At 40.1% G+C, this 9,330-nt stretch overlaps 1 pseudogene; it reads left to right on the forward strand.

Annotated features, from left to right (window-relative positions):
* The first annotated feature begins 9,264 nt into the window (after positions 1-9,264).
* LOC122649251 lies at positions 9,265-9,330 on the forward strand (annotated as a pseudogene).

Below are 9,330 nucleotides of genomic sequence, written 5' to 3' on the forward strand. Positions count from 1 at the left end.
TTTGGGGTTTGAATGAATCTCATTATTTGACCTCATGCATGCATGCATACATTGAATGATGTCTCTTTCAACTCTCAAACTACTGTTTTGCTTTCCTTCTCATTCCTCAAAAGAGTTAAGCTGGCTTGGCTTATTCTCCACTTCTCTGGATACTTTCTTTTTTTTTTTTTTTTTTTTTTTCAGTTACACTTCTCTGCATCTTTGCTTGCGTATTACCTCACCATTAATACGTCATTGAGCTTCTTCTGCTCAGACCCAATAAAATTCCTTCTCTAACATTCACAAGTAACAGGAAGAAGAAGAAGAAGAAAAAGAAAGGTTCAGGTTCAACCCAACTGTACATCTTCCACCTTTCAGGGTCTACTAAAACTTTATGGCTATATATTCTCAAAACTTAAGTGGGGAAGAACGTAAGCAGCCAATTTAATAGATTATTAAGAGCATTCTCATGCTAGTAGTGTAACTTTAATAGGTTAAGGGCTATGAATTAAACTCCGAATATCCAACCATATATTCTTATATGCCTTCGAGAGAGATCGAAATCAGCTGTATTTAGAAACTGTGCTGATTAAAGTTGTGTTAGGTATACACTCTCGGACTAGGTAAAAAATAGAGAAGAATCGATTTTCAGAATGCATTCTAGAGGAAGAATCTATTCTGAGATTGCATAGCAAACACAGCTCAAATATACATGGTTTTATACACTCATCAATTAGAAAACAAACCACCCCCCCCCCCCAATACATGGCCGCTGCACAGCAGCGGATAAAAATTCCCCCCTGTTAAGATGATGCTCATAAACAGATTTGAATTGCCGTGAATGGCTTGAATGTATTTATTGATCTATTACAATATATAGGAAAATATTACATGAAATAATAAAGGAATAAAAGATATACAGACTGAAATCTCTCCTACAGATATACAAGCTAATTGCTTTCTACAATATCTTCATCTTCCATATTGGGATGAAGATATAAATGGTAAGACTCTCCCTCAAGGTGGAGCGTGAAGGTTACAAACGCCCAGCTTGGAACAGAGGTGTTGGAATTGTTCACAACCCAGGGCCTTAGTGAATAAATCTGCAATCTGTGTTGAGCTGGCTATCTTTCTGGGTTGCAGTAATCCCTGTTGGAGCTTTTCACGAACAACATGGCAATCAATTTCTATGTGCTTAGTGCGCTCATGAAAAACGGGATTGGAAACAATGTGGAGGGTTGCCTGGTTATCACAGTATAATGGTGTAGGTGTATTGATGGAGACACCTAGATCACGTAGAAGGGACGTAATCCATGTGATTTCACAAGTGGCAACCGCCATGGCCCGGTATTCAGCCTCGGCTGATGAACGAGACACCGTCGTCTGTTTCTTTGTTTTTCACGAAATCGGGTTGGACCCCAAAAATATGCAGTAACCGGTCATGGATCGCCGAGTCATAGGACATGTCGCCCAATCCGAGTCACAGTAAGCCCGTAAGTGAAGAGGTCCATCGGAGGGTAAAAAAATGCCTTGGCCTGGGCTAGCTTTAAGATATCTCAATAACTTGTGAGCAGCATCCAAGTGAGGCTGGCGAGGTTGGTGCATGAACTGACTGAGAATGTTTACTATGTGGACAATGTCGGGCTTAGTGGCAGTCAGATAAATTAATCGCCCAACCAGGCGTCGATAGACAGATGGGTCTAGCAATAAATCCCCATGAGAGTTAGTCAAGTGTAGGTTCTGCTCCATGGGTATATCGGTGGGGCGAGTGCCAGTGAGTCCACTATCAGCCAATATATCAAGCACGTACTTGCGCTGGGATAAGCAAATACCAGATGAAGATCATGCTACTTTGATGCCCAAAAAATACTTCAATGTACCAAGGTCCTTGATGCGAAATCGTTGACTGAGGAAGGTCTTTACATCAGCTATCAAGGAAGCATCAGAGCCTATAATAATAATGTCGACATATAAAACAATGAAGACAGAAGCATTGTGACGCCGTAAGGTAAATAATGAATAATCCGCCTGAGATTGTGAAAATCCAAATTCCAAGAGAGCAGTGGAAAATTTGGAGAACCATTGACGTGAAGCCTGCTTGAAGCCGTATAGGGATTTATGAAGCTTGCAAACAAGATTCTCCTTTGGTTGGAGAGACAAGAGGTTGGAGAGCATCTTGTCGAACATAACATGCAACACATGATAGGTTACCCGTTACTGCTACTCGCTAGGAAGGTCACCTAGGTACAAGATCATAAAAAGAAGCAGAACTCTCAATATGGGTTCATTTATGATGTGAACGGTGAATCATCTAATCTAAGGAGGCCCCTTATCTATTATCTGAGATGGAACAGATATGAGTTTCCACTGACAGCTTTAAAAAAACACCAAAAAAAGAAGCTGAACTGTGAATCATCTCATCAAAGGAGAAGGCCCATATGACCATATCTGTAATCTGAGATGTAACAGACATGGGTTTCCACCGACAGCAAAAGGAAGACAAAACAACAACACCTCCCACCCCACACACACCACCCTAATTCCCCCCCCCCCCCCCAAACAGATCCTCTACGGTGCGCTATCCTGTCCTGCCTGTGCTGCGCAGACACAGGCCCGTGCGCAATGATCGCCTTACCCCCACTCGAGCAAGGCATTTGGACAGGGGTAAAACAGTCATTACGTGCAAGCCTGTGTCTGCACAGCACAGCCAGGACAGGGCAACGCACCTTAGAAGATCTGGATCCCCTCTCCATACCAAAAAAAAAGCAAGAAAGAAAGAGACATGGATAGGCGGGCAGTTCCTTCTATTCCAAGTGATGTAATCTCATGGAGGAGGTTAATTCAGGTATAAGCTGACCTTTGGTGGTCCTGCAAACAGACACTATATGTATCCTTTGTTCCTTTGATATTTGGCCTCATGTTGGGCATAACCATATCCACCAACGAGGAGAATCCATGTGATGTGAGCGAGGTTCCCTATTCCCTTTAATTCATCTTTTGAATTTTGGTTGGAGAGATGCTCTTCAGTCTCACACTGCGATCTCCACCCAAGGGACAACAACAACAACACTGGCTAACCCATCAAAGCTGAAATCATCCTAAGTTAGACACAGAGTCAAAATCAATTAATGTCGCCTTCCATTCCATTGTCCTGACAATAAAACAATAGACGTAACTGTACCAATCAAGTTTATCATTAAAATGTCAAAGTAGAGAGCATAATACCTCCCCACCAACCCACCTAGTGTCCCAATTGGATGGTGATTATGTTCTTTCGGTTACATATTACATTACACTAAGAGATAAGTGAGAAGAACACTACCTCTAAAGCCTATTCCTATTCTATCTTCATCACATCACAGATGTTGAGAAGACATGCCAATAGAGTCTTTATCACATCAAAATTAGTGCTTTGCTTGCGACATATCAGGATTACTGTGTGGTATAGGGACAAAACGGCTAGAATTTTTGCTATTACCCTTATAATGATATCTGTTTGTCTTAATTCCTCAAAGAAATTTGATGCTTTCTACAGAGTAGGGACAGTATGGTCAGACAACTACAGTGTAAGACAGATCTGAACTGTAGAATCAGTGTCTTATTTTAAATCAAACCTCACGGGGTCACACAAACAAAAATCCTCAGTGGCTGAACAGGGGATCCTAATACCCAAATCTACATTTGGATCCTAATTACTATAGAGCCATATACAGTGATTATCTTGTTAAGAAACACCCACACCTCTTTCTTCCTTAGTTCCATAGAAGGGGGGAAATACCATGGCAAAAGTTCTTATTGACTGTCCCATCCATAAAGTATCTATTGGTGACCCACTTAGTTATGCCACGTGGATTGGTGATGTGGCAATTTTAATTCTCAAGACATTTAGATAATAGTCTGGATTGACCACTTGCAAAGTTTTGTACTTAAATTCAATCATATATGTGATGCAGAGCTGAAAACCTACTCTCATCGGAAGAATATTACCAGAGGGGAGGCCAAACCGTGGCCTAGTTGCTGCTTTTTCTTAGTAGTTTATATTTAATATCTTTGTTATGTTTTAATTTTAATTGAACCATGGTCCATGTTAGAGTTTCCCATTCCAATTCAAACTTTGTTTTTAGCAAACCATCTCCACCTTGAACTGCCGCACTGCACAGTTTAAAGAATTGGAGAGGATTAAAATCTTGCTCTTTACGTGTTATATATAGCATCTATGGCCCCTTAACATCCCATCCTGTTTACTAATTATGATACTCACTGTTAGCCTAATCATGCCACTTCCCCACCCCTTGGTCCCTTGCACCGTTACAACCAACCTGGACAAGCTCGACATCCATAAACCCAGCTTGACTAGGCCCTAATATGGCCAGATTTGAACCCGTCTAGTTGTGCAATTTAATCATATAACCCAGCTCAGCCATCCTAGGCCCATCAGAACCTGACCTGATTAATATATGGGGATGTTTTTCGAGACTTGGGAGTTTCATGTCTTTCTTCTACTATACCATCACCTCCACACTCGAAATGTCAACAAAAATGTTTGAATAATGGGGAGAAGTGTTACAAGTCTTCATTAAAATGAAGGGGAAGACGCCATCCCACAAACTGGTCATTTGGTTTAAACGTGGCGACTAAATTTATACCCTGTTTGTCCATATTTGAACTGACCAACTCAGCCTTCACAGGGAGAGTAAAAGTGTCAGTCATGAGTCATGACTCAAGAACCATTTCATAGAAACACTAGCATGCACTGACTTAAATATCAAATAAGTGACAATCCTCCCTAGTTTTCCAGTCATTGGCTATACAACTTTCCTCTCTCAAATGCAATCATCTCTTAGAGTGCGTTTGGTAACGGTAGAACAACGTTCTGAACAGTTTTTTTGTTCAAAAAGAACAAAAAAACATGAAAAAGTGTTTGTCTTTACGATTCGTTTTTTCGTTCTTTCAGAACGAACCGGAGGTCTTGAACACCAAAAGAACAAAAAACGACGAGCGACGGACAAAAGTCACAAAACCCATGATTTTTTTAGAGAAATCACGAAACTCATCTCTCGCTTTGCTAGCACCAATTTGGGAGACGACGAAGGAAGGACTCGCTCTGCAACCCTAGGTGAGATCTCTCACTCTCTCTCGCTCTCTCTCCCTCTCTATCTCTCGCATGCTTTGGTAACGTTCGCTCACTGTTTCCCTCTCTCTGTTTCTCTCTCTCCCTCTCTATCTCTCGCACTCTCTGCACCTCTCTCTCGCTCGTTCCCTTTCTCTGTCTCTCTGTCCTTCTCATACTCTCTGTGTCATTTTTTGGCTCTTTCCCTCTCTCTGTCTCTCTCTCTCTCTCCCTCTCATACTCTCCCTCTCATTGTCTCTGTGTGGAGATTATGGAAGATTGATCCAATTTGTTTCCGATTTTGTCTCAAGAAGTGGATCAGCACCCCTTTAATCAGCAGCCTACAACCGAAAAGGTATGGAGAACAACCCCTTTGTTTCCCATTTTGTCTCTGCAGAAATCGATCCTCTATTGGTGTCTCTCCTAAGTCCTGTTCTGTACAGGATTTTGGGGTTTTATTCCACCCTCTAAGAGGGCTGCTCGAACTCAGTCTTGGCTCCTTTTGCCCACTGCTGCTGCTACTTCTGTTATTCCCCTGTGGTTATCCAACGTTTTCTCTATTCAGCCCTAATGTTCAGATTTTGGTTGATTACTTCTTCTAATTAAATCTTAGTCTATTCTTCCTAAGTTTCCTAATAATGTTTATGACTCTTTCCAACTTTGTATTTCCTCAGATTGAGAAACAGAAGCTTTATCCTACACAGTTTTTTTGTTTTACACAACCTCTCAAGTCTCACTGATTCATAAATCATGATTACATCCAATATTGGTTCAGATATACTTCTTTCAGATGTAATTTCTAATTGCCTCACATCTATATAGTGTAGAAACAAAGGAATTCGTCTTTTGATCAAAATTCAAATACAAGGCAGTTGTAAATCATTTCCATACTTAAGGTAATAGGGTTTTAACACTTGAAATTATTTATTCTCCATAAACCACCGAATACTCAACACAACTCAACTAATCTTTGACCCAACTACAACTACTTTTTCCTACATGAGTACTGTTGTGTTGGTCCTCTATTTAGCACTTGAAATCATAAGCATACATGTCCTTTCTTACTACTGCAGCCCAAATCATTTTTTCCCCTGTACCCATATTAATATAAGAAATTCCAATTTGCACTGTAGCATAAATCTACTAATAATACTTCCAATTTATCCTTTTGAGATGACTGCAGCCCAAGTAATTTTCGATTACCCCCTTATCCTTTTAACACTTCAAACTTCCTCTTATCCTAATGGTTACAATGGGGTTCAAAGTCACCTGAGGATTAGGGATCAGAATTCCCAATAAAATTCCAGAATCTTAGAGATAGGAACAACCAGATTTCAGGAGAAATTAAGCATCAGAAAATCAAAGGGTCTGATCCGGATGATAAGCTGTTCAAATTCTGAGATATGAAAGAACCGTACTAAGGTTAGGTCTGTTGGATATTCCAGAACAGAATTCCAGAACCAGAAATCGATAACAGGAAATAAGGAAATCAAAACTGAATTATTAGGAATATCATAAATTGAAGCATGAACAAATAGCAGAAGTCATATTTCAGTAAACAAACCCAAAAACCTGAGAATTATACTAGAATTAGGATAATTTGGAATTCAATGGATGTGCAGGCCTAAGAACAGATCAGAACTGATATTCAGATGCAGCAGGAATAGCAGAACAATATTATGCTATTGTTCAACATGGAAAGACATGTCTGAACAATATTATGCTATTGCCCAGTTAGAGCTGTCCAAGTGGCATAACATAACTTTATTAGTCCACGTGTGCAAAAACTGATTTACAGTCTAAATTAGGGACTTCTTTTGATAAATTTATATATTCTATATGCTATTAATCTGTTTGGTAAATGATGTACATGGTTGCTGCATAATGAATGTCTATGCCTCTCCTGAATTTTTGCAAATGAACACCAAAAAGAGTGGTTTAGTGCTCATGTAGTCAATTTAACATCTGAAAATGCTTATTATGTATCAATAGTTTCCTTTTGGTTTCACCCATTTCCTTTTTAAACATCCAATCTTATTCAAGTCATGCTTCTCATGCAGCACTTGGACTTTCCTTACACAGCAGTGAACCATCTCAGTCAACTTCCTTCATCTTACCAATTGGTGTTAACACTAGGTTCCAGGGAATGCATTCAGTGTCAGTTCTATGCTTTATAGTTTCACCCTTGATCTGTTTAGCCTTTTTCAGCCTTGGGGTGGGTTTGCATTTTAAGTGAAAGTGAGTGAAAGAGAGTTTTTTTCTTAGTAAATATTGCCATAGTCTATGGCATGAACTATTTTCAAGTTGGCAAGGCAGTCTTGAACAGATGTGTTTTTATAAGTAGTGGTTTTCAACACATCAAGCCAAGAAGCTGGTGGGCCCATGATCGGAAAGGCACTGTGTGAGACCACCAATGTGAATTGCTGATCTACTTTTCCTTCCATTCCAGCATCTCTGTCTCTCTCTCTATGGGGGGTGGAGAGGGGGGGGGGGGGGGAAGGGTTGCAGGGAAGTGGAAGGAAAAGTTAGGGAAGGTGGTCATCCTAGTCAAGTCATTTTCTTCTTTTTAGTTTCTGCTAACTCCCTCTCTCTCCCCTGCCGTGTGTATGTGTGTGTGTCTGTGTGCATGGTTGAATGATGTAAATTGGAATCTGCAGTCTCAGAGGAGTTTGGTGTCATTCATCCACAAGCTTTGATACTTGGGTTTAGCTGGATTGATAAACATTTTTTTTTTGGTGGGGGGGGCGGGGGGGAGAAGGGTTTCTTTTTTGCTGTCAATTGATTTCATGTTGTTATAGTTAGTAGATTGAGTTGCAGAAAAACATGATTTATGATTACCTTATATCAGTATGTAGATAGACAAACAAAATACAAAGGAAAGAAAACTGGGCTGGTGGAGTTGGAGTATAATAATAATGGAAGAAGGAAGAAGAAGAAAGGGGTTGCACTCAGTTTTGATGGGTCTTTAGCTCAAATTGGTAGAGCACTTGGAACATGAGTATGTTCCAAGAGGATGGTGGTTCGAGTCCACCAAGGCCCTCTTTATTCAACTGTTCATAGCATAGTCAGTTATGCCACTAATCCACACAAGAACCCAATTTTAATGGCATCTTTGAAATTTGATATATTTTTATACTTACTTTGGTTATGTTAATGAGATATTTTAATTTTATGCTAAGGTTGGTAAGAGAAAAGGATTTTACAAGTCTTTTTTGTTGTATAATTGACAAATAAAAATGGCATTATTGTAATTAATATCAAATAGGAAAGACAAGTTTTACCAAACACCATTTTCGTTCTGAACGACATTCTTGAGACCGTTATCAAACGATCATTTTCGGTCTCAGAATACCGTTCTAGACCAAGAATGCAAAAGAACGTTTCTAATCAAGAACGGATATTCTTTGCTCAGACCGTTACCAAACGCAGCATTAGGCTACGTTTGGTAAATGTCTGAACAGTGTTCAGAACTGCTTTTCCATTTTTTAAGAACAAAAAACACTTGAAATTATGTTTGGCTTGACGGTTCGTTGTTTTGTTTTTTAAGAACGAATCGAAAGAATTTTAGAGGTAAAGAACAGACGGTCTGCAGAGAACAAAGAACGATCGATCGCGATTCACGAGCCAAACCCGAGAGCAAGCCTCGAAGACGAGAAAAAAAAAAACCCAAAAGGCAGATCTGGGGAAGGAAGAGGAGGAGGAGGCGAACTTGCAGGTCGATCTCCTCTCTCTCTCTCTCGCTCTCTCTCGCTCTCTATCCCTCTCTCTCTCGCTTCCTCTCTCTGCACTCTCTACCTCTCACTCTCCCTGTCTTGTTCTCTCTCTCTCTCTCTCTCTCACTCTCTCTGTTTCTCTCTCTCTCAGTCGTTTGTTGGGATGAAGATCTGCCTATGGATTTTTCTCCTTTGTCTCAGGATTTGGAGCAACAACCCTAACAATTGAAGGTTTCTGCTACAGTGGTCCTCTCTAGCACGACCCTCTCTGCAAGTGAAGTTGACAACAACGAAGGTGACTCTGTCTCTGTCTCCCTCTCTCCGTAATTAGGTCTTTGTTCTTCCTTTTTCTGTTCGATTTTTTCCTGTAATGTTTTTCATGCGTTGATGTATGATTTATGGTGTAATGTTTGAAATTTGTGATTGCTGGCCCATTTTTTCCTCAAATCTGTAATGTTTATCAGAAGTTTACTGGCCGATTGTTGTGAGATTTTCATCTCTGTCAACAAATCTGCATACCGAACTTCT

The sequence above is a fragment of the Telopea speciosissima genome, chromosome 1 (assembly GCF_018873765.1).
Source record: "Telopea speciosissima isolate NSW1024214 ecotype Mountain lineage chromosome 1, Tspe_v1, whole genome shotgun sequence".
NCBI classification, from domain to species: domain Eukaryota; kingdom Viridiplantae; phylum Streptophyta; class Magnoliopsida; order Proteales; family Proteaceae; genus Telopea; species Telopea speciosissima.